Consider the following 27,713-nt stretch of genomic DNA (forward strand, 5'->3'; position numbering starts at 1 on the left):
CCAAGGTTACGCAGTTTGCCGAAGGCTGACTCTGAGGGATCCTGACTGGAAAATGCGCCAGGTTCTCTCAGGTGTTGGCTGGGAGTGCTCTGACCCTCGGCAGGTTGTGGAAGGCTGTGGTCCTAGAGACCACCAGTTGGCATGAACACCAGGCTCTCTCAGGCATGGATGGAAGTCTGCCCAGCCTAGCAGTGGTGCAAACAGCAGAAAGCCAAGAGCTCAGGAACCATAGACTGGAGGCTCTGCTGCACTCTCTGGCATGGGTGATCACAGGTGGTAGCCATCCTGGGAACGTGGACTTAGGCCCCTGCTTCTGACCACCCAATTCCACCAGTTGCCCCTTAAAATCTTTTCCTCTTTTTTGGGTGCTTTTAACTAGACTCCAAGTTAATGCTGGTCTCCAACTACAGGGAACTTTCATATTAGGGTGTTACTTTCCAATAGGTTGCTTATCGTGGCTCCCTCCCCCTTCTGTTTATCCTCTGATATCAGTCCTAGCATTCCCACTCCACTTTACCTCTCCACTGATGTCTTCTGCCTTTGTAGAGATCCAGAAATGTATATTCTTAAAACTCAGACTGATTTCATAAGTGTTCAGAGTGTTTTGGTAGATATTTAGCTCACTTTAGGTTGAAACAGGGTCTCCTATTTCTCTGCCATCTTGCCTCTTTGATCCATTTTGAGTTTTTATTTGTGTATGGTGTATGAGAATGGTCCAGTTTCAATCTTCTGTATATAGCTGTCCAATTTTCCCAGCAAAATTTATAGAAGAGACTGTTTTCCATTGGATATTTTTCCCTGATTTGTCAAAGATTGATCATATGGCTGAGGGTCCATTTCTGGTGTGTCTATCTGTTCCATTGTTCTATGTGTCTGTTTTTGTGCCAACATTATCCTGCCTTGATGATCACATCTTTGTAATATAGCTTGAGGTCAGACAATGGATGCCCCCAGCCTAGTTTTATAGTTTTCAACATTGCCCAGGATATTTGCAGTCTTTTCTGGTTCCATACAAATTTTAGGATTCTTTGTTCCACCTCCTTGAAAAATGCCAATGGTATTTTAATAAGGAGGGCATTGAAAGTGTAGATTGCTCTCGGCAGCATAGACATTTAAAAAAAAGATTTCATTTGTTTATTTGACAGAAGGAGAGAGAGCACAAGCAGGGGTGCAGCAGGCAGAGGGAGAAGCAGGTTCCCTGAGGAGCAGGGAGCCAGACATGAGACCTGATCCCAGGATTCTGGGATCAAGACCCGAGCTGAAGGCAGACATCCAACCAACTGAGCCATGCCTTCCAATCCATGAGCAAGGAATGTTTTTCCATCTTTTTGTGTTTTCCTCCTTTTCTTTCATAAACATTCATATTTTTTAGGGTATAGATCCTTTACCTATACGGTTAGGTTTATTCCAAGGTAGCTTATCATTTTATTGTTATTATAAATGAAATCTATTCCTTAATTTCTCTTTCTACATTTATGTTGTTAGTGTATAGAAAAATAACTGATTTCTGTACATTGATTTTGTATATTGCCACCTTGGTGAATTGTTACAATTTCTAGTAATTTTAGGGTGGTCCTTTGGGTTTTCCACATAAAGTATCATGTCATCTATGAAGAGAGAGAGAGTCTGACTTCTTTGCCAGTTTGGATGCCTTTTATTTCTTTTCATTGTGTGATTGCTGATGCTAGGACTTCTAGCACTATGTTGAATAATATTCATGAGAGTGGGCATTCCTGTCTTGTTCCTGATCTTAAAGGAGTATGGTATTCACTGTGTGTTTTTCATAAATGGTCTGATATTGAGGAATGATCCCTCTATCCCTATACTCTGAAGACTTTTAATCAGGAAAGTATTTTGCATTTTCTCAAATGCTTTTTCTGCATCAGTTGAGAGGATTATGGTCCTTGTCTTCTCTTTTATTAATATGCTTTACAATGTTGAGTGATTTGCAGGTGTTGAACCACCCTTGCATCCCCAGAATAAAATCTCATTTGGTTGTGGTGAATAATCTTTTCAATGTATTGTTCGGTCTTATTGACTAGGAACTTGTTGAGAATTTTGGCATCCATGTGCATCAGAGATATTGGTCTGTAATTATCTTTTTTGATGGGGTCTCTGCCTGGTTTGGGGTTCAAAGTAGTGCTGGTCTCATAGAATGAGTTTGGAAGTGTTCCTTCTGTTTCTATTTTTGAAACTGATTCAGGAGAATAGGTATTATTTCTACTTTAAATGTTTTGCAGATTCCCCCTTGGTGTCACTTCCTGACAGCACATGGGAGAAGAATGAGGCACAGACAAGTCAGCTGCAAGAGAATGGGATCAGGGGACGACAGTAGAAAAGGCCATCACCACAAACAACTCCTCAGTCTCCTATTTATTAGAAAGTGGGTAACAATCAACAAAGAAGCTGGAGTAGATTACACATTGACCATGAGTCTTGTAGATAAGTAAGAAGAAAGGCAAAATATGTCTGGTCACCTAGTACATGACCTATAGTGAGCAAGCCCAAACAAAAAGATTGTCTAACTAACTACAGGTGCTTTCTGGGGAAGGGGAGAGAATGGAAAAATGAAGCAGGTGGCATTCCCCCTTGACTGGGCAGGGCATTCCCAGCTGTTCCGCTTCAAGGATGTCTATCGTCCTCTCCCCCAGAGGCCTATTGCCAGTACCTGTTCTTCTTAAGGCTATATCTAAGCATGCTTGGTAACTATTATAATTTCTCATAGGTTATATTTTAAGCAGTATGTTTTTCTTAGGGGTGGTTACACCTGGGAATCCATCTGACCCAGGACTCTTGTTTTTTTGGAAGGTGTTTGATCACTGCTTCAATTTCGTTACTGGTCATTGATCTATTAGAATTGTTTATTTCTTCCTGTTTCATTGTAGTTTATAAATTTCCAGGAAAGCATCCATTTCTTCCAGGTTGCTTAATTTGTTGGCATATAGTTGCTGGTAATAATTTTAGTAATTGTTTCTATTTCCTTGGGCTTAATCATGATCCTCCCCTTCATTCATGATTTTATTAATTTGGGTCCTTTCTCTTTTATTTTGGATAAGTCTAACCAAAACTTTATCTATCTTATTAATTCTTTCAAAGAACCAGCTTCTGGTTTTGTTGTTCTATTCTACTGTATTTCTGGTTTCTATTTCATAGCTCTCTGGTCTAATCTTTATTATTTCTCTTCTTCTTGGTTTAGATTTTATTTGCTGTTGTTTTTCTAGCTCATTTAGGTGTAAGGTTAGCTTGTGAATTTGGGATTTTTCTGAGTTTATGAGAGAGGCTTGTATTTTGTTGTATTTCCCTCTTAGAACAACTTTTGCAATATCCCATAGGATTTGGAATGGTGTGTTTTCATTCTCATTAGTCCATGAATTGTTTAAATTATTCTTCCATTTCCTGGTTGACCCAATCATTCTTTAGCAAGATGCTCTTTAACTTCCAAGTGTTTGAATTCCTTCCAAAAGTGTGTGTGTGTGTGTGTGTGTGTGTGTGTGTGTGTGTGTATGATTTAGTTCCAATTTCAAGACATTGTGGTCTAAAAATATGCAAGGAATAATCTCAATCTTTGGTGTCAGTTGAGACCTGATTTGTTGATTTATGATCCAGTATGTGGTCTAATCTGGAGAAAATTCCATGTGCATTCAAGAAGAATGAGTATTCTGTTGTTTTAGGGTGGAATGTCCTTTACATATCTGTAAAGTCCAACTGGTCTAATGTGTCATTCAAAGTTTTTGTTTGTTTGTTTCTTTCTTTCTTTCTTTTTCTTTCTTTCTTTCTCTTTCTTTCTTTCTTTCTTTCTTTTTTCAAAGTTCTTATTTCTTTGTTGAGTTTCTGCTTAGATGATCTGTCCATTGCTGTGAGGCTGTGAGTTGAATGTTGAGGTCTCTTATTATTAATGTATTATTATCAATACAATTTTTTTTTGTTGTTGTTAATAGTTCGTTTACATAGTTGGCTGCTCCCATGTTGGGGGCATAGATATTTATAACTGTTAGATTTTCTTATTGGATAGAATCTAAGTATGATATAGTGTTCTTCTATGTCTCTTACTACGGTCCTTTTTATAATCTAATTTGTCTGATATGAGGATTGCTATCCCAGCTTTCTTTTGAGGTCCATTGGCATGATAAATGTTTCTCCATCCCCTCACTTTCAATCTGGAAGTTCAAAATGACTCTATTATAGACAGCATATGGATAGTCCTTTTTTATGCAATCTGAAACCGTGTGCCTTTTGATGGAAACATTCAGCCCATTCACGTTGGGAATACATATTGAAATATATGAATTTAGTGCCATCGTATTGCCTCTAAAGTCCCTGTTTCTGTTTGAATTGTTTCTGGTAATTTCGGGTCTATATTACTCTTGAGGTCTTTCTTCTTTTATATAATCCTCCCCTTAATATTTCTTGCAGGACTGGCTTGGTGGACACATATTCTTTCAGTTTCTTTTGGTCCTGGAAAGTATTTATCTCTCTGTACATTTTGAACAACAACCTTGTTGGATAAAGTATTTTTGACTACATGTTCTTCTTCTTTAGTACCCTGAATATATCTGGCTTTCCAGGTCTCTGTGGTCAAGTCTGATGTTATTCTGATGAAGAACCCTCCATACATAAGAAATATTTTCTCCTTAGCTGCTCTCAGGATAGGTTCCTTGGTTCTAAGATTAGCAAGTTTTACTATTATATGGCAAGGTGTTTATCTGTTTTTATTGACTTTGGGTGGGGTCCTCTTGGCCTGTTGGACATGAATACTTGTTTCCTTCCCCAGATTAAGAAAGTTCTCAGTTATGATTTGTTGAAATACATCTTCTAGTCCCCCCCAACCCCCTAAGGGATCCCAGTAACTTGGACATTGGAATGTTTCATGATTTCATTTATCTCTCTAATTCTGATCTCATGGGCTTCTACTTGTTTATCCCTAGCCTCCTTGACTTTCTTCTTACTATCAGCTTATCTTCTAGATCATTAATACATTCTTCTGCCTCATTTACCCTAATTCTTAGAGTATCCAGTTTAGACTGCATCTCATTCATAGCATTCTTAATTTTGTCCTGGTTAGTTTTCATTTCTGCCCTTAGATATTCTATATTCTCACTAATGCTTTTCTCAAGCCTAGCCTTTAACATCATGATTGCTACCCTGAAGTCTATCTCTGACATCTTGCTTATATCCATATCCATCAGATCTGTGGCAGAGGCCACTGTCTCTGGTTCTTTTCTTGTTGGGAGTTCCTCCTCCTAGTCATTTTGTTGAGGGGTGGCTGAAGGAACATACAGAGTCAAAAATATCAGTCATGACCTAAACAAGATGAGCCCTAGGAAAATCTAGGAGTGATTGGAAACCACCACTAAAAAAAAAGGAAACCCAAGAAAAAATTTATAAAATTTAATTTTAAAAAATTAGAAATTAAAAAAGAGGGGTGGTGATGTTAGGAGGAGCTATAATCTCTCAGTGTGGGCAAAGGAGGGTGTTTCAATTTTTCCTGGGTATATTTTTTCTGTTTGTTAGAGGACACTACTTCCCAGAATTAAAACTGGTGTGTGGGGGGCGCCTGGGTGGCTCAGTGGGTTAATAAGCCTCTGCCTTCGGCTCAGGTCATGATCTCAGGGTCCTGGGATCGAGTCCCGCATCGGGCTCTCTGCTTGTCAGGGAGCCTGCTTTCTCCTCTCTCTCTCTCTCTCTCTCTCTCTGTCTGCCTCTCTGCCTACTTGTGATCTCTCTCTGTCAAATAAATAAATAAAATATTAAAAAAAAAACTGGTGTGTGTATGTGTGTGTGTGTGTATATATATATATATATATGGAAAAAAGGACTACAATGAAGCATATATCTATAAAAGTATAGGCTTGAAAAAGTATGAGTTAAAATCTACTATGAAATATGATATATTAAACATCTAGTTGAAATGATAAAAAGGTAAAAAGAATAAAACAGAGAAGAAGCATAAGAGAAAGAATAAAAAGAAAAAGAGAGTTATATCTGAAAAATACTCAAGTCATGAGACAATGCCTGGAGCTCAGTATACTATTTTCCCCTGGTGTTGGGGATTTATAGTTTTATGGGGACTCTAGGGCTGTGTCCTCTTATTCTTCCAGCCTATTTTCTGGGAGAAGGACCTGTAGTGCTGTGTCCCCTTCTTGGGCAGAGTTGCCCTGCCCCCTGTCGGGGGGCTGGGTTCAGTGGAAACTGTATTTTTGAACTTTTGTTCTCTGGCAACTTTCCATGCTTCTTCTGAGGGTCAGAGCAAAAATGCGCACACCCAGACCTCTGTCCCAGAGCTGAGAAATCCCTGTGTGTTCTTCTCTGAAGCCTCCAGAGCACACAGCCTCCATTTCTGTAGGTGTCACTGAAAACCACAGCCTCCCATGAGTGATACACACCCACAGCCACTTTCTCTGTTGTCCACCCAGGTGCCAGGGCCTGTCTCTGCCCTTTGTGTTTCTAAAACCTGGAGCATTCCCGGGTTCACATGTGTGCTCCCATAGCTCCTGGATCCTGTTGAGAGGGGTCTAAAGCCCTTTCTCAACCACTACTGCTCTAAGTTTTGCCTGGTTCCTGTGCAGGATGCTTTTGCACTTCAGTGTTACCTCACTTTCCAGTAGCCAGCTTATGGCAGCTTCCTCCCCCTTCTGCTTATCTTCCTATATCTGCCCACAGACTCATGACTCAGCCCTTCCTACCTTGTGGCAGGTGGTGTTTTTCTGCTTGTAGAGATCCAGAAATATATTCTTATATCTCAGGCTAATTTGTGGGGTGTCCAGAATGGTTTGGTAGATACCTAGTTAAATTCAGGGGACTGGTTGAAACAGGGTCCCCTACTCCTCCACCATTTCCCCCCCTGCTCCTCATTTGTTACTTCTTGTAGATTTTTGGCACAGTCTTTAGGGCTTTCTATGTATAGTATCGTGTCATCTGCAAATGGTGACACTTTAACTTCTTTACAAGTAAGGAATGTAGTCAATGATATTCTAATAGTATTGTATAGTGACATACAGCTATACTCATGGTGAGTATAGTATAATGTGTAAACTTGTTGAAGCACTATGTTATATACCTGAAACTAATGAAACATTGTGTGTCAACTATACTCAGATGAAATAAATTAATAAAAAAATAATGATCAATGGGGGAAATCACCCCAAAATACAGAAAACAAAATGCATGTAATAGAAAAAAAAAATCCCATAATCCTACAACCAAGAGTCGTACAACCTACAACCATGGTTAACTTTGTTGGTTCATTTTGTTCCAGTCCTCTTTTCTGAATGTGTATATGTGTGTTTGTATTACTTGTTTTTCTTAATTTAAATTATACTCTTTACACTCTGTTGTGTCCTCCTCCTTTACCCTAATGTCATAAAATTGACATTTCCCCTGTTGGTAAATATTCTTTGAAATGGTTCTATATTATCTCTTATCACATTTATTTAGCCATTCCCTGGAACATTCAATGTGGTCTACCATAAATCTATATGTATATGTATATGTATATGTATATGTATATGTATATGTATATCTATATCTATATCTATATCTATATCTATATCAGGTATGAATCTCAGTAAATCTATAAGCATGCATGTATAGGAAAAATAATTTGGTTTTTTTTATAACTCAATTTAATTTCTATCTTCAGTGTCCAACCTGCCACACTGGCAAAAAATGTAACCTCTGAAGTACTGAATGCCTTTGTGCAGATGTCTTTGTAAAAACCTTTATTTCCTTGGAATAGATTTCTAGAAGTAAGTGGAAATGTTGAATCAAAGGGTATGAACTTTCATAAGGATTCTTATTCAGATGATAAATGATAGATAGACAGTATATATCATTTTATATAACATTATAGCTAGCTAGCTTGCTACAAACCACTTAAAATAACGCTTAAGCACTTTTGGTGGTTTCACATTAAAGGGATGTAAAATTTCCTAAGGAAATTTCCTATCTGTATTCTAATTTATAATAAGGCATTGGCTTAGTCTATACCTCTTTAAGAAGACATGGAAAGAAAACTCTTAAACTTCTACACTGAAAGAATTCAACTTTGCCCTGCTTTGGAGAGCTATCATCAAATATTGATCCTGGTTAGGCCCTCCTCCATGAAAAGTGTGCTGACATGTAACAATGTTCTTAATGCAAGTCATAAGGATTAGCTCATTCAGTACGTGGGAAGTCACTCTCAGGACTCCTGTGAGAGTTTTACAAAAAGAGTATGTGATTATTACACAGTGCAGTGCTTGGCACTCAGTACTTCAGCTCAATCTAGATAACATTTTGATAAGCATGACACAATTAACTAATAAGGCAATTAATTACTTAATTTAATACTTTTTCACTGAACTGAAATCATTCATTCCAGATTCAAGTAATTTGAACTGTTGTCAAAACAATATTTATTAAGTTTAGAAAATGGGTTCTGAAGTGTGTACCTAGGTATTATGCTAAAGCTATGCAAGTACAAGCAAAGAAGTGTTTCTGCTCTTGAAAAATTTAAAATAAAATCGAAAAGATATTTATCTTCAAATACTAAGAGATCAATGAAAAGACTCTGAGATGATTCTGAGAAACCATGCTAATTGCGATCAAATTGATAGCTATCCTAATAATGGTATGTTTAGGGAAGGTTTTGTAGAGAAAATAAGACTCCAAATGTCTGTAACAGGTACAGAGAAATGGAAAGAGAATGGGAGACAGGGGCATAACTTAACTCAAGATTTAAGGTTTGGAGGGGTGCCTGGGTGGCTCAGTCAGTTAAACCTCAACTCAGGTAGTGATCTCATGGTTTCTCTCTCTGTCTCTTTCTGTCTCTGTCTCAAATAAATAAATAAATAAATAAATCTTCTAAAAAAGATATAAGGACATCACAGCTCCTTCCACAGTTTCACTATTGTGGATATTACTGCCATGAATCTTGGGGTACAGGTGCCCCTTCTTTTCACTGCATCTATATCTTTGGGGTAAATACCTAGTAGTGCAATTTCTTGGTCATAGGGTTGCTTTATTTTTAACATTCTGGGGACCCTCCATACAGTTTCCAAGTTTGGTGTTATATGCAATTAATGAATCACTGAACACTAATAAATAAATAAATAAATAAATTTCTCATAAGCAAGATAGATACATAGATGATAGATAGATAGATATAGTTATAAGGTTTGGAATAAACCTAGTACAACTGGGACAAGGGGCTAGTGGTGAAGAGGCCCTGAATGCTAAAATTAAAATAAAGACAAAATGGATGATACTTTAATATACAGGCTCTAGAACCGGACTACTTGGGTTCAAATCTTGCACTTTGAAACAGCTTGACTTTGGACAAATATCTTAACCTTTGTTATTATAGTATGTATGTTTTGATACCACATAAAGACATGTGAGAGTCTCAGCAAAAAAGATACGAGATCTCTTAGAAACACACACAGAGTGATAGAGATACAAGACACACAGAGAAATAATGTTTAGAGAAAGACAGTGGCAGATCACTGAGACTCATCCCCTGAGGTCAGGAGGTGCAAAGGAAGAGAAAGAAAGTTATCAAAGAAAGGCATCTAAAGTCAGAAAAATGCTTTAATGTCAATGAACTACTCAGGCTTGTAAGGGTTATTTTATCTGGTGCCAGAAAATAAGTCAATTCATTTGTACATTTCCAGTTCTTGTAGTGCTAAGCATAGATGCTGCTCAAGTGCTCATACACTCTTTAAGGGACTTTCTCCCCTTGAAACGCCCTATTTTGAAGGGTAAGAATGACCTTCCTTGACATTTGGGATCTTAATGTAAGTGCATCAATGCATCATATTGGTCAGATATATTGTTCAGTATGGCTCCTCTGGGTCTAAGGACCTGAATCTGGAGAAAATATGCAGTAAATAAAAATTAACTATGAGGTATTTTTAATGAAGGTGCTATTAATGAGTCTTCAAAAAGCTTGAAGTTTTAGTGTTCCTTTGATTACATTTCCTGACAAGAACTATATTGGTAGCAACAGTACTGAACTTGGAGCTTTGCTCTGCTTCCTTCCCTTAGCTGAGAACATCCCCATCTCTGAAACTATTTCTTCTTCTGCAAAATAAGAAGATGAATTCACCTCTTTTTTTTTAAATAATTTTTTAAGGTTTTATTTGTTTGACAGAGAGTGAGAGAAAGCCCAAGCTGGGAGAGTAGCAGGAGGGAGGGAGAAGCAGGCTTCCCACTGAGCAAGGAGCCCGATATGGGGCTCGATCCCAGGACCCTGAGATCATGACCTGAGCCGAAGGCAGAGGCTTTAACCCACTGAGCCACCCAGGTGCCCCGAATTCACCTCTTAACTTACCTCCTGGGATTGCTGAAGATCCCAGTGGTTGTGAGAGGACTTTATTCATACGAAGCTCCATAAATGTGAAAAAGTTGAATCAGTAGGCTAATAATTATTAATATATGCAATCAGATAGACCATGAGAACAGAGTGAGTACTCTATTGCAAATTATTGTGTACTTTGAGGCTAATGTGTTGTGGCCTGCATATTTTCAATGGAACTGCAACCATCCCTGAAAATATTCTGGAAGTCAGTGGATAAATACACTTTGGTAAACTAACATTTGCTTCCCATCAAATCCTTAGGTGTTTAAGTAATGTAAAAGCCAGAGTGAACAGGATATAGTATGCATATTGATTTACCTGAGGCTGGTCCATGTGTCTGGAATCTGCCCATTATTTTTTAGGTATTTTCTCCATATTTACCACCCTCCATTTTGATCAACATCAGAAGACCTAGAAGGCAGGAGACCATAGTTTAGGACCCATTCAGCCCTGGATTTACATTGTGTCTCTGGGAAAACTAAAAACAATTTGTTATATTTCTGGCCTGATTGACAAATTAACTAAACAGTTTGGTGTGTGGGAGAGGGGATGATAGCCTAGAAAGTGCAGTTGCTTACAAGTTTCAGTAATTGTGTAAATAGAGAGAGAGTTTAAAGTCCAAAATAGTCTGCCTGGCATACAAAGGCTGTCACATTCTGGCTCGAGGCCCCACTCCTTCTACCCCTTCACATTTCTCTGAAAATGCTGTGTCCTTTCCATAAATCTGTGCTTTAATGTTTGCTTGTCTCTTGGCCTGAAATTGTCTCCCCTTTTCTTCCTTCTCTGACATGTAAGTCACCTTATATCCTTAGTGACCCAACACTGTCAACATGACTCTATCAATACACTAATCACATTGGGTTCTAATCATCGTATGTTTTTCTTTTTTTAATTAATTAATTTATTTATTTGACAGAAAAATCACAAGTACGCAGACAGGCAGGCGGGGGGGGGGGTGGGGAAGCAAGCTCCCCGATGAGCAGAGAGCCCGATGCAGGGCTCCATCCCAGGATCCTGGGATCATGACCAGAGTGGAAGGAAGAGGCTTAACCCACTGAGCCACCCAGGTTCCCCTATGTTTTTCTGTACTGAGAAAGAGATAAAGGGTTTTCTCTACAACAGAATATATTCATCTACAGATCTTAACATTGGCATTTGTGGAAGGAAAGAACAGGGAAGGAGAAAGGGTGGGGAGGGGAGGAGGAAAGCTTCCAGGAAAGAACCCAGAAGTCAAAATCAAGTGATAAGATTTGAATGTCAATCCAGCTAATTTGTGACTGAATGACGCAAAACAAATTACTTCACTTTTCTAAGCTTCAGTTTATGTTATATTGAGTTAATAATCTCTAGTCCTTTCTCCTTGACTCAGTTTACTCCACCATGGAGTAAGTGAGGGAAAGGAAAGAGAATGCAGAGATGAAAGAGGAAACAGAAAACAGACATATAAAAGAAAACTGCAATTAGTGAGGAAGAGGAACAGTTTAAGGTCAGGGTTAAGTGTACCCCTGGCTGTTTGAAGAAAAATACCACTAGAGGGCAATATTATGGTAGTGAAAATTTGTCTAGTAGCATAGGGAACTGGTAAGGCTGAATGGACCAAATCACATAGGAGCCAAGACTTCTAGAGGCTAAGTCAGAACTTAGAGTCCTCTATTAAGTTTGATACGTGACATCCCAGGTGACTGACACTACGTAAATGGGCCACAACTGCCTAGTGTTTACAGCTGGAAAGAATGATGCATTATTTGTTGAGATTCTTGGTATCTATCACCAAATTATGATGTGTTAGAGTTCTCACAAGCTAGAATGCCACTCTTCTGCCATCTCAGAGCAGCGTCCAGGGTCTGTCTTCCTATCTCTGAGGCTGTCTAACGTCAATGACCAAACACTTAGTCCCTCCTTGACCCTGTTCCCACAGGTATTTCCATTAAGCACAGCTTGGATTATAATACTTAACTGTTCAGAAGCCACCAGTAGCTCTTCCTTGCCTACAGAAGAAAGTTAAAAACCCTTAGCCTGGTACTCATGGTTTACTATAACCTGATTCTGAAGAATCTTTGTCTGTCTCCTTTTATCAAATTCCATTGAACAGCCAAGATGGACTGCTCCCCAGTCTCCAAACATGCCCCCTCCTTGCATAGTTCTATTGGCTTGACATGGCTCCCTCTATTGGAATCTTCCAGAAGATGAAGTTCTAATAGTCTTTAATGATACACTGTTGTATAATAACACTTTTTCCCCCCCATAAAACCTCCCCTTATTCCACTAGTCACAAATACTGCCAAAAGCTAGGGACTTCTCTGTGATTTATATATGTTTTTTCACTTAAATTAGATTTGTTCCATTCATTCACTTACTCATTTATTCTTTTGTTTCGCATATAATGAGTACTTCTTATGTGCCAAGTACCATATAAAGAGCACAGAAATGATGAATGCTTAGTTGTGGCCCTCCAAGAACTGTGTGCACCTGGAGAATGATAGATATATCACACCATATTGGTTGTGTGTATATTATGTGATAATAGAAGTACACAGGTGCACAAAAGGACAGAACAGGACTGAGAAAACTAGGTTAGAGCCAGACTGGAATGTCAGATAAAAGAATTAGGTTATGAAGGCTGAGAGTGTATCTTTGGGTAAATGCTATTCATATACTTACCATGTCAACATGTGTTTGATGAATCACTCAATCCAATGTAAAATGGATCATTTGAAGGGATTTTTGAATTGGAGAGAAGGCTGAGGATTTTTGACTTGGGCCAAGGATTCTAGATGAGGTAAGCAGGATAATTACAAAAACCTCCATTTTTCTTTCTCCTAGATATGAAGTTGTTTGGGAGCAATAATTTGCCTTATCTAATTATTCCCCCTCAGAGTACTGGAAGTAGGGAATTTTTAATTGAAAGCTTATGCATTTGTAGAGTTCCTAAGTTGGAAGGTACCTTAAGGATTGTCTGTTCATTTTTCCACATATGAGGAAAAGGAAAACCCCAAGAAATTATTTGCTCAGAGTCATCCAAATTGTTACTGTAAAAGTTAGGACATAGCCGAAAATTCAGTGCTTTTGTAACTCCTTTACATTTCATATCTCAAAACCTTCAACAGTCCTCATTGTGACTGAGACCCCTGGATGCAAAGTTCTGACATATATCTCCAGCATGTCTGTTTCAGAGGGAATGGTAAGGAAGATCCAGATCTCACTGTGTAGATGGGGGTGACTGAGACCTAAAGAGGAGAAGTAACTGACTCAAGATCACAAATCTGGAGCCAGAACTTTTAAGCTATTTGTCAAGTGGAATTAAATACATTTTCTGTAATCAAGGTATCATGCCTTTCATCAACTAACAAGTAAGTGCTCTTTAGAGAATAAACAGATCCCCAATTGACATCATTCATCATTTAGTCTTATTCTCAAGCATGTGTGCTTTTATAATAGTCTTCTCATAGCCTGGAATATTTTCTTTAGCAACAAGAATAATAATCAATTAGTTTCTCTGAGACATCTAAGCAATTTGTAAGTACCCAGAGAAAATTTTCTTCATTCCCTCTGCTTGGTTCCCTTCCTCTTTCCCTTCTACTGACAAAGGGAAAAAGAAAGGGGGAAATGTGTATAATACTTTCCAAACAGTAGCAGTTTTCTTTGTGGAATTTGAAAGGACATTTTTTCATAAGTTCTGGGAGCAGAGGGCACTTAGGCTGAGCTGGGCGGAGGAAGAGCACCAGGATACCAGTCCTTACCAGGCCTATATGTTCAGACATTGGGTTGGAGTAGAAAGAAAACTATTTGTAGAAAAAGGATTGGGGCTGCCAGGTGCTATACAAGACCCTGGAATTGAAGATACATTTTTGTTTTTAAGCACATCTGAACCAAATTCTCATCACAATTGGACACAAACACTAGAGGCTATTCCAGTCAAAGTAATGAAAAAAAATCATATAGTCCCAGAAGTGATTAAAATGTGAGCAAGATTTGTAATCAGGGTCTTCTTTATATGATACACATGGTATTTCTAGAATCATGAAATGTTCAATTTAGAAGGGACTTTGGAAATCAGTTGTCCTACCCCATTTTATAGGCAGGCAGCTTTGGGTCAGAATGGTGACAAGATATACCCAACCTCTTACTATTGTGTTGCAGAGAAGATACTAAAAACTGGGTTCTGACTCTAAGTTGAGTGTCCTTCTGATGTATTTTGGGGATGCTGGTGAGGTCCTGAGCTGATGGACAATAAAAAGTCAATTATCATATGGTTTCACTTATTTGTGGAGCATAACAAATAGCATGGAGGAAAAGGGGAGTTAGAGAGGAGAAGGGAGTTGAGGAAAATTGGAAGGGGAGGTGAACCATAAGAGACTATGGACTCTGAAAAACAATCTGATGGTTTTGAAGGGGTGGGGGGTGGGAGGTTGGGGGAACCAGGTGGTGGGTATTGGAGAGGGCACAGATTGCATGGAGCACTGGGTGTGGTACAAAAACAATGAATACTGTTACGCTGAAAATAAATTTAAAAAAATTTAAAAAAAAAAGAATTCTTGAGACATCTTTGGTGCAAAATGGTGGTTTTATTAAAGCAGGGGGACAGGACCCATGTCCATGAGTTGCTGCTGTTTGTTGCTCCAGGATTGTGAGGAGCAACTGATTATATATTTTGGGGTGGGAGAAGTAAAGATAAGGAAAGTTCCAAAAGGATTTTTGTAAGCCAAAGAAGACTCACAGGACACTGCAGGCCTTGCTATTGTCCAACTAAAGTTGTTTTTCCCTCTAGCAATGCATTAACATTAAAATAGTTGGAAACATCCTAGAGGAATGTTATATTCCGCCTGCTTCAAGTATTTGTCAATGGGTTGTAGGTTATTAAGGGCACTTAATTTTATCTACATTTCCTTCTACCTTCGTTTCCCACATCACTTCCACAGCACCAAAATCTGCTCAACTTTCTTACCTCTGCCATAAATCTCCACTGTAGAGAGGTACTGTAGGTCTGGAGATATTTTTCTCTAGTACGTCTTTCCTGTTTCCCTTTGTCCGCTTCCAGATTTCCATGTCTTTCAAGTTCAGATGATCATCTTGGTGAGTTTCTTGATTTGTCTCACCATGCACTTGTGTACACTTGCACAGAAGTATGAGCATGTGGTGAACTTCAGGCTGGTTTTTAGGGTATTTTCAGAAATAAAAAAATAAAATATAGTCTCCAGATAAGATTAAAATACTATATCTATGATATTTCCCTGGAAGCATAGAAAAGGCTTCCTGAGTCATAGAACTCTTAGTGCTTGGGCCAAGGGAGCCAAGGCAAATGAACCTAGTATGACAGAAAGTTGATGAAGTTTGGGAGGGTCTCTTACTAAGCTCTTAGAGCCAGGCAATTCATTCTCTTTTTACCAGCAGGCTGAAAATTCAAGCCATGAGGCAGATAAGTTCAGGGTTTGAATCTCTACCATATGCTTGGAGGATGATTGCCTGTTATAGTGCTAGGCAAACCACACAGGCTCTCTGAACTTCAGCTTTCTCTCCTCCAAAATTGGGCAAATAAAGCCCTATCTCATGGGATTGTTAGAAGAAACAAGGAACAAAATTCCAGGGAGAGTCTCAAGAAATATTCATTTCCATTCCTTTGTTCACCAAGTTTCCTGACTACATCTTCATTTATTGGCCTATCTCCTTTTCTTTTCTTTTATATTCTTTTCTCTTCTTTCTTTCCTTTCCTTTCCTTTCCTTTTTCTTCTCTTTTCTTTCTTTCTTTCTTTTTTTTTTTTTTTTGTTGTTGTTGTGTAGGCAATGTAGGAAAGATGTTAGGTAGGGTTCAAAGCCAGTGGCCAAGAAAGAATTCTTGAGACATCTTTGGTGAAAAAACTTGGTTCTATTAAAGCACCCTTGGACAGAAAGAGAAGCATCACTGGGGTCATGAGGAGTGGCTCATTATATACTTTCAGGTTAGGAGGGAGTTAGGGATAGCTTAAGTCTCCCAGGTATTTTGGAAACAAGGTCTTCAGGATTCTGAGGGGGCTAGTGTTGGGAAAGTTCATTTATTATTGTTGAGTAAACCTTCAGTCATGAGATCCTTCAGATGTATATTGGTGGGTCATATGCTGGGAGGATGATTGCCAAAATATATCTTGGGGGTTAGAGATAAAGGAAGCATTCAAAAGAATTTCTATATGTTAAAGTAGACTTACAGGGTCCTGGAGGTTGGGCTAAGATTGACTTTTGCCCTTAGCAAAGTATTAACCTCAAGGCAGCTGAGTTCCTAGAGGAATGTCACTCTGCCTGTTTCAAGGACTTGTCAATGAGCTGTAGGTAATAAGAAAATTTAACAATTTTTCTTCTGCCTTTGTTTCCCACATCAATAGGCACACCTCAAAGTTTTCTCCTTGGTCCCCTTCTCTTCTCTAAACTCTTCTTGGTCCCCCATTATCCCCACAGGATTAATTTTTACCTTTTTTCAAAGAAGTCCTATATATTTTCCTCCAGTCTTACAATACTCCAAAGTGTCTTCTCTATTTCCAAGTATATATTGTTTATCTGTGCTTGAATAATTCACCACTAAAAACCCAACCAGGACCATTTGTTTAAATATCTATCTTCCCTGAGAAATTATGAGTTCTCAGGTCTTACAATTTATTTTAATTTTAATTATTTTAATTCTGTCTCCACTCAGTACATACCACAGTTCATTAATAAATGTTCAAAAACTGCCTGTGGGATGAATGACTAAAGGAAAAATCAAACAAGTGAAGAAAAGGTGAGTACTGTGTTAGCTAGGAATTTTTTTAAATACTAAGAATGGTCATTTAGTCCAGATTTTTTGGGACATTCTCCATTTTATTCATTTTGTCTTTTTTTTCTAGTTAGAGTGTTAGTCTCCATGCCAGACTCTACAGATAGAAATATTTTCCATTAGAAAAATATGGTTCCTCTTACAATAGGCTAGGTGAGAGACAATAAAGGTCTCACCTACAACAGTAGGTAGGGAGTAGACTGGAAAAAAAAACGTTATGAGAGATAGAGAAGTACACTCAGATACAATGCCATCTTTGTATAAGAGTAGTACTGTTATGTGGGAGATAGCACTCTATTTCTATCAGTACCTCATTGAGATGATATGACTCTATCTTTGGCTTTGCATTTTCCCTGAGTTCTCTCTGGGAGATGTTATGAGCTTCCATCTGAGTCTCAGCATAGGTCTCAGTAATAGGACCAGCCTCCTGTTCCAACACCACACACACACACACACACACACACACACACACACACACATCTCAGCCCTTCTAGAATTTTCTGGCCTGAAGGTTTCTTCAGTTCTAGCAGAATGTGCAGTGTAAATCTATTATTCTAACACATCATAAGTGCCAATTCAGATATAATCCATCTCTTCCTGTCTCTCTGTAGGAAACTGTGTTGATTTTCACACCTCCTGCCTCTGACTATCTCCAGCTTTGTCGAAGCTCTGCCACTTACCTCTATTTATTCATTATACCTTTTCTACTCACATCAGTTTATCAAACATTTACTGACTATGAGTGCTTGTCAGGCTCCATGCTAGGCAGTAAAGTTGCAGAGATGACAGTCACTGAATATAAAGAACAGTTTAATGGGGGAGGTAGATGTTTTACTATCTACTGTTGCTTAACAAGCCACCCCAAAACTTATAAAGCAACCATTTTATTAAGCTTGTGGTTTATACAGGACACAGTGGAGATAACTTGTCTCTGTTTTACAATACATTGAGAATTAGGAAGACTCTAAGACTAGGAGTAATATGACAGGTGGAAGTTATCATTGTGGAAGCACCTTCAACTCAAATATTGGCTGGGATCTCAGCTGTGGCTGTACATGGAATAGCAGTTACACAACAGATAGAATGCATAATTAGCAGATATTCTTTAAGAAGAAGCTGGCTGGGACGCCTGGGTGGCTCAGTTGGTTAAGCAGCTGCCTTCGGCTCAGGTCATGATCCCAGCGTCCTGGGATCGAGTCCCACATCGGGCTCCTTGCTCATCAGGGGGCCTGCTTCTCCCTCTGCCTCTGCCTGCCATTTTGTCTGCCTGTGCTTGCTCTCTCTCCCTCTCTCTCTGACAAATAATTAAATAAAATCTTTAAAAAAAAAAAAAAGAAGAAGCTGGCCAAGGACACTATTTCTCAGTTCTTTTTGGGGAAAAAAATTACATGAGAAATTCATATGCACAAGAAGTTGCTACACATGCTTCTTTCCCTATGGTATCACAATTTTCCCATTTTTTTCTCACTTATTATATCATTGGATCTTCCCAACCATACTTAAAGGTCAGTGTGATGAAACTGAGGCTTAAAGTCCTTCCTTGATCCTTATGCAAAGCTGAACATCAAGAGAGCCTAAAAGTAAAGATTTGCTAATTGGAGTATTTATATAGTTACAAGGATGTACTGTATTGACTGGGAAAGTGTGTGTATGTGCGTGACATTATTGTGACAGGTTTTTGACTCTATATGTGGCTGAATGTGGTTCCAGCTACAGTGGATGATTTGAAAAGGTTGATGGATTTGGCTCCAGGCACCTGAGGTTTTCCAAATGTAGATCTATCTTATCAGTTTCAAAAAATCCTTCAGCCATTCATCTAGAGTTAAGTATGCAGGTAGTCTTCAAACCTGGAAAGGGAGGCACCTGTGTGGCTCAGTCGGTTAAGCCTTTGCCTTCAGCTCAGGTAACGATCTCAGGGTCCTGGGATCAAGCCCCACATTGTGCTCTCTGCTCAGCAGGTAGCCTGCTTCCCCTTCTCTCTCAGCCTGCCTCTCTGCCTACTTGTGATCTCTCTCTCTCAGTCAAATAAATAAATAAAATTTTAAAAAGAAAAAAAAAGCTGGAAAGGAAGGGGTAGGATGTTTGCAACACCTCTGGTATCCTGGAACTCCAAACACAAGTAATAGGGCCTCTCCAGCCTACTGTTCCATAGATTACCCCATGCAGAGGTAGAAAAACACTTAAAATGATGGAATGAACCCTGGGTAGGGAGGGATCAGGGCACATGTCAAACGCCAATATTTTGCTAACCATTTTAAATGAATGTTTCCCTTTTTATTTGAATTCTAGCCCCTAAAGGAGGGCATTTTATTTTATTTTGTACTTTTGTAAAATGCTTATGTAATAAAATGCACTCATTTCAAGTGTACATTTGATGAATTTTGAGAAAACTATATACCTGGGTAACTAATACTAAGATCAAGCTATAGAACATTTCCGACATTCCCAGAAGATCCTTTGGTGCTTCTTCTATCCAGTAACTCCCTAGGAGCAGCCCTTATTCTGAGTTCTAACACCATAGATCAGTCCTTCCCATTGTTTATATAACACATAAATATATAATGCCTGAACTCTTTTTTTTAATTTAAATTTTATTTTATTTTTAGTTCTTTTCAGTGTAACAGTATTCATTGTTTTTGCACCACACCCAGTGCTCCATGCAATCCGTGCCCTCCTTAATACCCACCACCTGATTCCCTCAACCTCCTTCCCCCTGCCACTTTAAAACCTTCAGGTTGTTTTTCAGAGTCCATAGTCTCTCATGGTTCCCCTCCTCTTCCAATTTCCCTCAACTCCCTTCTCCTCTCCATCTCCCTTTGTCCTCCATGTTATTTGTTATGCTCCACAAATCAGTGAAACCATATGAAAATTGAATCCCTCTGCTTGACTTATTTCACTCAGCATAATCTCTTCCAGTCCCATCCATGTTGCTACAAAAGTTGGGTATTCATCCTTTCTGATGGAGGCATAATACTCCATAGTGTATATGGACCACATTCATTCCTTCCATTCATCCGTTGAAGGGCATCTTCATTCTTTCCACAGTTTGGCGACTGTGGCCATTGCTGCTATAAACATTGGGGTACAGATGGCCCTTCTTTTCACTACATCTGTATCTTTGGGGTAAATACCCAGTAGTGCAATTGCAGGGTCATAGGGAAGCTCTATTTTTAATTTCTTGAGGAATATCCACACTGTTCTCCAAAGTGGTTGCACCAACTTGCATTCCCACCAACAGTGGAAGAGGGTTCCCCTTTCTCCACATCCCCTCCAACACATATTGTTTCCTGTCTTGCTAATTTTGGCCATTCTAACTGGTGTAAGGTGGTATCTCAATGTGGTTTTAACTTGAATCTCCCTGATGGCTAGTGATGATGAACATTTTTTCATGTGTCTGATAGCCATTTGTATGTCTTCATTGGAGAAGTGTCTGTTCATATCTTCTGCCCATTTTTTTACTTTCTTTTGGTGGTGGCTTCTGATTGCTCCAACACTTTTCAAGGTGCACTGTGCCTAGATCATGGTTGATATATTCAGCTATACATCCCCTCAACCAACTCTCACCAAAACAACTAGGAAAAGGAACACCCAGGAGGAAAACTTCAGAGACTGTGCCCTCTGCCACAGAACTATTGGATATGGACATAAACAATATGTCAGAAAGGGAATTCAAGGTAACAAATATCCAGGCAATGGCTAACTTGGAGAAGACAAATAGTGACAACATAGAATCTCTAAGGACGGAAGTGAGAGCTGATGTGGCAGAAGTTAAAAATGCTATCAGTGAGATCCAATCTAATCTAAATACTCTAACAGCTAGGGGAACTGAGGCAGAAGATAGAATTAGTGATCTATAAGACAAAGTGATAGAAAAGAAGCATCAGGAGGAGGCCTGGAACAAACAGCTTAGAAGCCAAGAAAAACAAAATTAGGGAAATAAATGACACCATAAAACGTTCCAACATCAAAATTACTGGGATCCCTGAGGGAGGTGGAGAAAGAAGACTAGAAGATATATTTGAACAAATCCTGGATGATAATTTCCCCAATCTGGGAAATGGAATATGTGTTCATGTCCTAGAGGCATTGAGGATAACCCCCAAGATCAAGGGGGTGAGAAAGACATCCAGTCACATGATTATGCAATTCACGAATCATAATTTTAGACAATATGTCTTAAGAGCAGCTAGGGGGAAGAGATCACTTAGATACAGAGGGAGGACCATCAGAATAAAGTCAGACCTGTCCAAAGAAACCTGGCAGTCCAGAAAGGGCTGGCAAAATATATTCAGGGCACTAAATAAAAAGAAAATGCAGCCAAAAATACTTTATCCAGCAAGGCTGACCTTCAAAATGGATAGAGAGAAAAAGAGCTTCCAAGACCAGCAAGAGTTAAAAGATTATGTGACCACCAAGCCAGTAGTACCAAAAAAAAAAAAAAAAAAATTAAAGGGGGTTCCATAAAAGAAGAAAGAACCCAAGAGTAACCTAGAACAGAAATTTACAGAGACAATCTATAGAAACACAGAATCACAGGCAACATGATATCAATAAAAACTTATCATTCAATAATCACTCTCAATGTGAATGGCCTAAATGCTCCCATAAAATAGTACAGGGTTTAAGACTGGATAAAACAACAGGACCCATCCATATGATGTCTACAAGAGATGCCATTTGAACCTAAACATACATCCCTACTGAAAATGAAGGGATGGAGAAACATCTTTCATGCTAATGGGCCTCAAAAGAAAGCTGGGTCATGATTATTATATCAGATAAATTCGATTTTAAGCTAAGAACTCTAGTCAAAGATACAGAAGGACACTACATCATTCTTAAAGGGTCTATCCTTCAAGAAGATCTAACAAATGTAAATATCTATGGCCCCAATATGGGAGCAGCCAACTACACAAGCGAAATCTTAATCAAGGTAAATAGTTTTATTGATATGAATACATTAATTTTAGGGGATCTTAACACGCCACTCTCAGCAATACACAGATCATTTAAGTATAAAATCAACAAAGAAACAAGAGCTTTGGATGACACATTGGACCAGATGGACCTCCTAGATATATACAGAACAATACAACCTAAAACAACAGAATATTCATTCTTCTCCAGTGCACATGGAACTTTCTCCATACTGGGTCACAAATGAGGGCTCAACCTATGCCAAAAAATTGAGATTATTCCCTGCATATTTTCAGACCACAATGTTTTGAAACTGGAACTCAACCATAAGCAAAAGTTTGGAAGGAATACAAACACTTGGACATTAAAGACCATCCTGCTCAAGAATGTTTGGATCAACCATGAAATCAAAGAAGAACTTAAACAATTCATGGAAACCAATGAGAATGAAGACACATTCATCCAAAACCTATGGGATAAGGCAAAGGCAGTCCTAAGGTGGAAATACATAGCCATCCAAGCCTCACTCAAAAAAACTGAAATAGCTTGAATACACCAACTCTCTTTACACCTTAAGGAACTGGAAAATCAACAACAAATTAAGCCAACCCGACACACAAGAAGGGAAATAATCAAGATTAGAGCAGAGATCAATGAATTAGAAACTAGAGATACAGTAGAACACATCACTGAAACTAGAAGCTGGTTCACTGAAAGAATCAGGAAGATTGATAAGCCACTGGCCAAACTAATCCAAAAGAAAAGAGAGAGGACCCAAGTTAATAAAATTATGAATGAAAGGGGAGAGATCACGGTGACTCCAAGGAAATAGAAACAATTATCAGAAATTATTATCAACAGCTATTTGCCAATAAGTTAAGCAACCTAGAAGAAATGGATGCATTCCTGGAAGCCTATAAACATCCAAGACTGAATCGGGAAAAAATGGACGACCTGAATAGACCAATATCCAGTAATGAGATTGAAGCAGTGATCAAAAATCTCCCAAGAAACAAAAGCCCAGGAACTGACGGATTCCCTGGGGAATTCTACCAAATATTCAAAGAAGAAATAATAATTATTCTCCTGAAACTGTTTCAAAAAATAGAAACTGTTTCAAAAAATAGAAGGAGAAGGAAAACTTCTAGACTCTTTCTATGAAGCCGATGTTACCTTGATCCCCAAACCAGGCAAAGACCCCCTCAAAAAGGAGAATTTCAGACCAATATCCCTGATGAATATGGATGTCAAGATTCTCAACAATATCCTAGCCAAGAATCCAGCAGTACATTAAAAAGATTATCCACCATGACCAGGTGGGATTTATCTCTGGGATGCAAGCCGGGAAAAATCAATTTGCAAATCAATTAATGTGATACAACAAATCAATAAGAGAAGAGAGAAGAAAAGAAGAGAGAAGAAGAATCATCTCAATTGATGCAGAAAAAGCATTTGACAAAATACAGCATCTGTTCCTGATTAAAACTCTTCAAAGTATAAGGATAGAAGGAACATTCCTCAACAACAAGAATTCAATCTATGAAAAAACCCACAGCGAATATCATTCTCAATGGGGAAAAGCTTAAAGCCTTCCCTTTGAGATCAGGAACACAACAAGGTTGCCCACTCTCACCGCTGTTGTTCAACATAGTACTAGAAGTCCTAGCAATAGTAATCAGAAAACAAGGAAATAAAAGGTCTTCAAATTGGCAAAGAAGAAATCAAGCTCTCTCTCTTCACAGATGACATGATACTTTAAATGGAAGAGATTATGCTGAGTGAAATAAGTCAAGAAGAGAGAGTCAATTATCATATGATTTCACTTATTTGTGGAGCATAACAAACAACACAGAGGACATGGGGAGATGGAGAGGAGAAGAGAGTTGAGGGAAATTGGGGGGGGTAGATGAACCATGAGACTATGGACTCTGAAAAACAACCTGAGGGTTTTGAAGGGGTGGAGGGTGGGAGACTGGAGGAGCCAGGTGGTGGGTATTATGGAGGGCACAGATTGCATGGAGCACTGGGTGTGGTGCAAAAACAATGTATTCTATTACGCTGAAAAGAAATTTAATAAAAAAGGGAAAACCCAAAAGACTTCACATGCAAACTACTAAAACTCATACAGAAATTAAATAATGTGGCAGGACACAAAATCAATGCACAGTAATCAGTTGCTTTCTTATACACTAAAAATGAAAATATAGAAAGGAAATTAGAGAATGGATTCCATTTACTATAGCATCAAGAACCATAAGATATCTGGGAATAAACCTAAGCAAGGAAGTAAATGATCTGTACTTGAGGAACTACAGAACACTCATGAAAGAAATTGAAGGAGACAAAAAAAGATGGAAAAGAATTCCATGCTCATGGATCAGAAGAATAAGCATTGTTAAAATGTCTATACTGCCCAGAGCAATCTATACTTACAATGCCATCCCAATCAAAATTCAACTGGCATTTTTCAAAGTGCTGGAACAAATAAACCTAAAGTTTGTTTGGAACCAGAATAGGACCCAAATTGTTAAAGAAATGCTAAAAAAGAAAAACCAAGCTGGGGGCATCACGTTGCCTTATTTCAAGCTTTACTACAAAGCTGTGATCACCAAGATAGCATAATAGTGGCACAAAAACAGACACATAGACCAATGGAACAGAGTAGAGAGTCCAGATATGGACCCTCAACTCTATGGTCAAATAATCTTCAACAAAGCAGGAAAAAATACACAGTGGAAAAAAGACATTCTCTTCAATAAATGGTGCTGGGAAAATTGGACAGCTATGTAGAGCAAAATGAAACTCAACCATTCCCTTGCACCATTCACAAAGATAAACTTAAAATGGATAAAAGACCTCAACATGAGGCAGGAATCTATCAAAATCGTAGAGGAGAAAATAGGCAGTGACCTCTTCAACATCAGCCACAGCAACTTCTTTCAAGATATGTCTCCAGAGGCAAAGGAAACAAAAGCAAAAAATGAACTTTTGGGACTTCATCAAGATTAAAAGCTTCTGCACAGCAAAGGAAAGAGTCAACAAAACAAAGAGGCAACCCACGGAATGGGAGAAGATATTCACAAATGACAGAACAAAGGGCTGATATACAAGATCTATTAAGAACTCCTCAAACTCAACACACAAAAAACAGATAATCATGTCAAAAAATGGGTAGAAGATATGAACAGACACTTCTCCAATGAAGACATACAAATGGCTATCAGATACATGAAAAAATGTTCATCATCACTAGCCATCAGGGAGATTCAAATTAAAACCACATTGAGATACCACCTTACACCAGTTAGAATCACCAAAATTAGCAAGACAGGAAACAACATGTGTTGGAGAGGATGTGGAGAAAGGGGAACCCTCTTCCACTGTTGGTGGGAACGCAAGTTGGTGCAGCCACTTTGGAGAACAGTGTGGATATTCTTCAAGAAATTAAAAATAGAGCTTCCCTATGACCCTGCAATTGCACTACTGGGTATTTACCCCAAAGATACAGATGTAGTGAAAAGAAAGGCCATCTGTACCCCAATGTTTATAGCAGCAATGGCCACGGTCGCCAAACTGTGGAAAGAACCAAGATGGCCTTCAACGGATGAATGGATAAGGAAGATGTGGTCCATATACACTATGGAGTATTATGCCTCCATCAGAAAGGATGAATACCCAACTTTTGTAGCAACATGGACAGGACTGGAAGAGATTATGCTGAGTGAAATAAGTCAAGCAGAGGGATTTAATTATCATATGGTTTCACTGATTTGTGGAGCATAACAAATAACATGGAGGACAAGGGGAGATGGAGAGGAGAAGGGAGTTGAGGGAAATTGGAAGGGGAGGGGAACCATGAGAAACTATGGACTCTGAAAAACAATCTGAGGGGTTTGAAGGGGCTGGGGAGGTTGGGGGAATCAGGTGGTGGGTATTAGAGAGGGCACGGATTGCATGGAGCACTGGGTGTGGTGTAAAAACAATGAATACTGTTACACTGAAAAGAAATAAAAAATTAAAAAAAAAAAAAAAGGATTCAAGTCCCAGGTCAGCTTTCTCTAAAAGACCAACCCTAAAGGCCCTCAGTGTCAACCCTGTCAGAACCCCTCTCACTCTTGAGAGCTTTTCCTGTATTTTCACTTAATAAACTTCTATTGCTTAAAAAAAAAGGAAGGCTCAAAATTAATGATTTAAGTAGCAACTTAAGAAGTTAAAGAAGGAAAAGTAGAATAAGCACAAAGAATAAAAGATAAGGAATAACAAAGACATAATTTCATGATGTATTGCCAGATTGTTTTCCACTTTACACTCTAGCCAATATTGTCTCTGCATCCCTCCTTACTCATTTTTGTCACTTTAATCTATATAAATTAGAATTTCATTATTAAATCTGTTCACCAGATAAATTGAATGTCTTCTAATATACTAATCAGCCATCCAGATTTATCTGTTTGTGAATTAATTTATTTTATAATTTTCTATTTTTCCTTTTGGATTTTGAGAGATATTCAAGAGTTAGAACCTCATGACTGGTGTTTGGATGTGAAGCATAAGGGAAAATGACAAGTCAAGTATGAGGATATCAATTTGGACTTCTTTGAGTTATCATTCCTCACCAAACAGCCCTGGTTATAACACTCTCCATAGGTTATGGTATTCACCTTTCCTATAATTTGATTTTTTCCTCCTGTGAACGAGTTCTGGTTTGTGAATATCCTTCTCAAATAGTAAGTCCCAAAACTACTTCTCATTATAGACTTCTATAAGTTCAGATTTAATATAACCATACTACTAATTGGGGATTAATGAAACAACTAGAGCTCACCAATACAATTGTAAAATGGTAGGACTTTCTGTATTTGGAATCTGTGGTATTTCTCTTTTCATAAACTGATCTTAAGTATCTTGAAGGTTGTATATAACATTACCATCCCTCACTACTTAGAACTTCTTTTTCTTAAGATTGTTTTTTATTTATTTGAGACACACACAGAGAGAGCACTCAAATGGGGAGGAGGATTAGAGGGATGGGAGAAGCAGACTCCCCACTGAGCAGGAAGCCTGATGCAGGGCTCAGTCCCAGGATCCTGAGATCATAACCTGAGCCAAAGGCAGACACTTAACCAACCAGCCACCCAGTTGCCCCACTACTTAGAACTACTAGTCTGCACAGCAGCTAGCCATTAATTCTACAAATATTTTCTGAGGTATATGATCTGAATTGGGAGTAGAACATAGATTAGTGAGACCAGGCAAGTGGGTTTCATATTTTTAGGAAACAAGTATGTTCCACCAGAGAAAATTCAGTTCCCTAAACACTGACTGCACTTTTCTCTACCTATTTCAAAGCTATATGCCATCAGTAATAATGCATGGCTGCTTATGAAGACCATCCCTCTTCCGTGGGATGCAAGTCAAATCATGACTTTTCACATGGTGGGTCAAAAGAATACTTGAGGAAAGAGAGCATAAAGTAGTCATTATGAGCACAGGCTCTGAAGTCAGTCAGACATCTAGATCTGAACCCAGTTTCTATGACTTGATACATATGAATTTGAGCAAATTATTTAACCTCTCTGAGCTTCAGTTGCCTTATCTGGAAAATGCTACCTATTTCTTTAGAATGTTATGAAGATTAAATAAGATAATGTGTATATCCAGGCCTTTGAGTGTAGTTAA

Source organism: Enhydra lutris, unplaced genomic scaffold (assembly GCF_002288905.1).
Source record: "Enhydra lutris kenyoni isolate GAN:26980312 unplaced genomic scaffold, ASM228890v2 scaffoldscaffold100, whole genome shotgun sequence".
Taxonomy (NCBI): domain Eukaryota; kingdom Metazoa; phylum Chordata; class Mammalia; order Carnivora; family Mustelidae; genus Enhydra; species Enhydra lutris.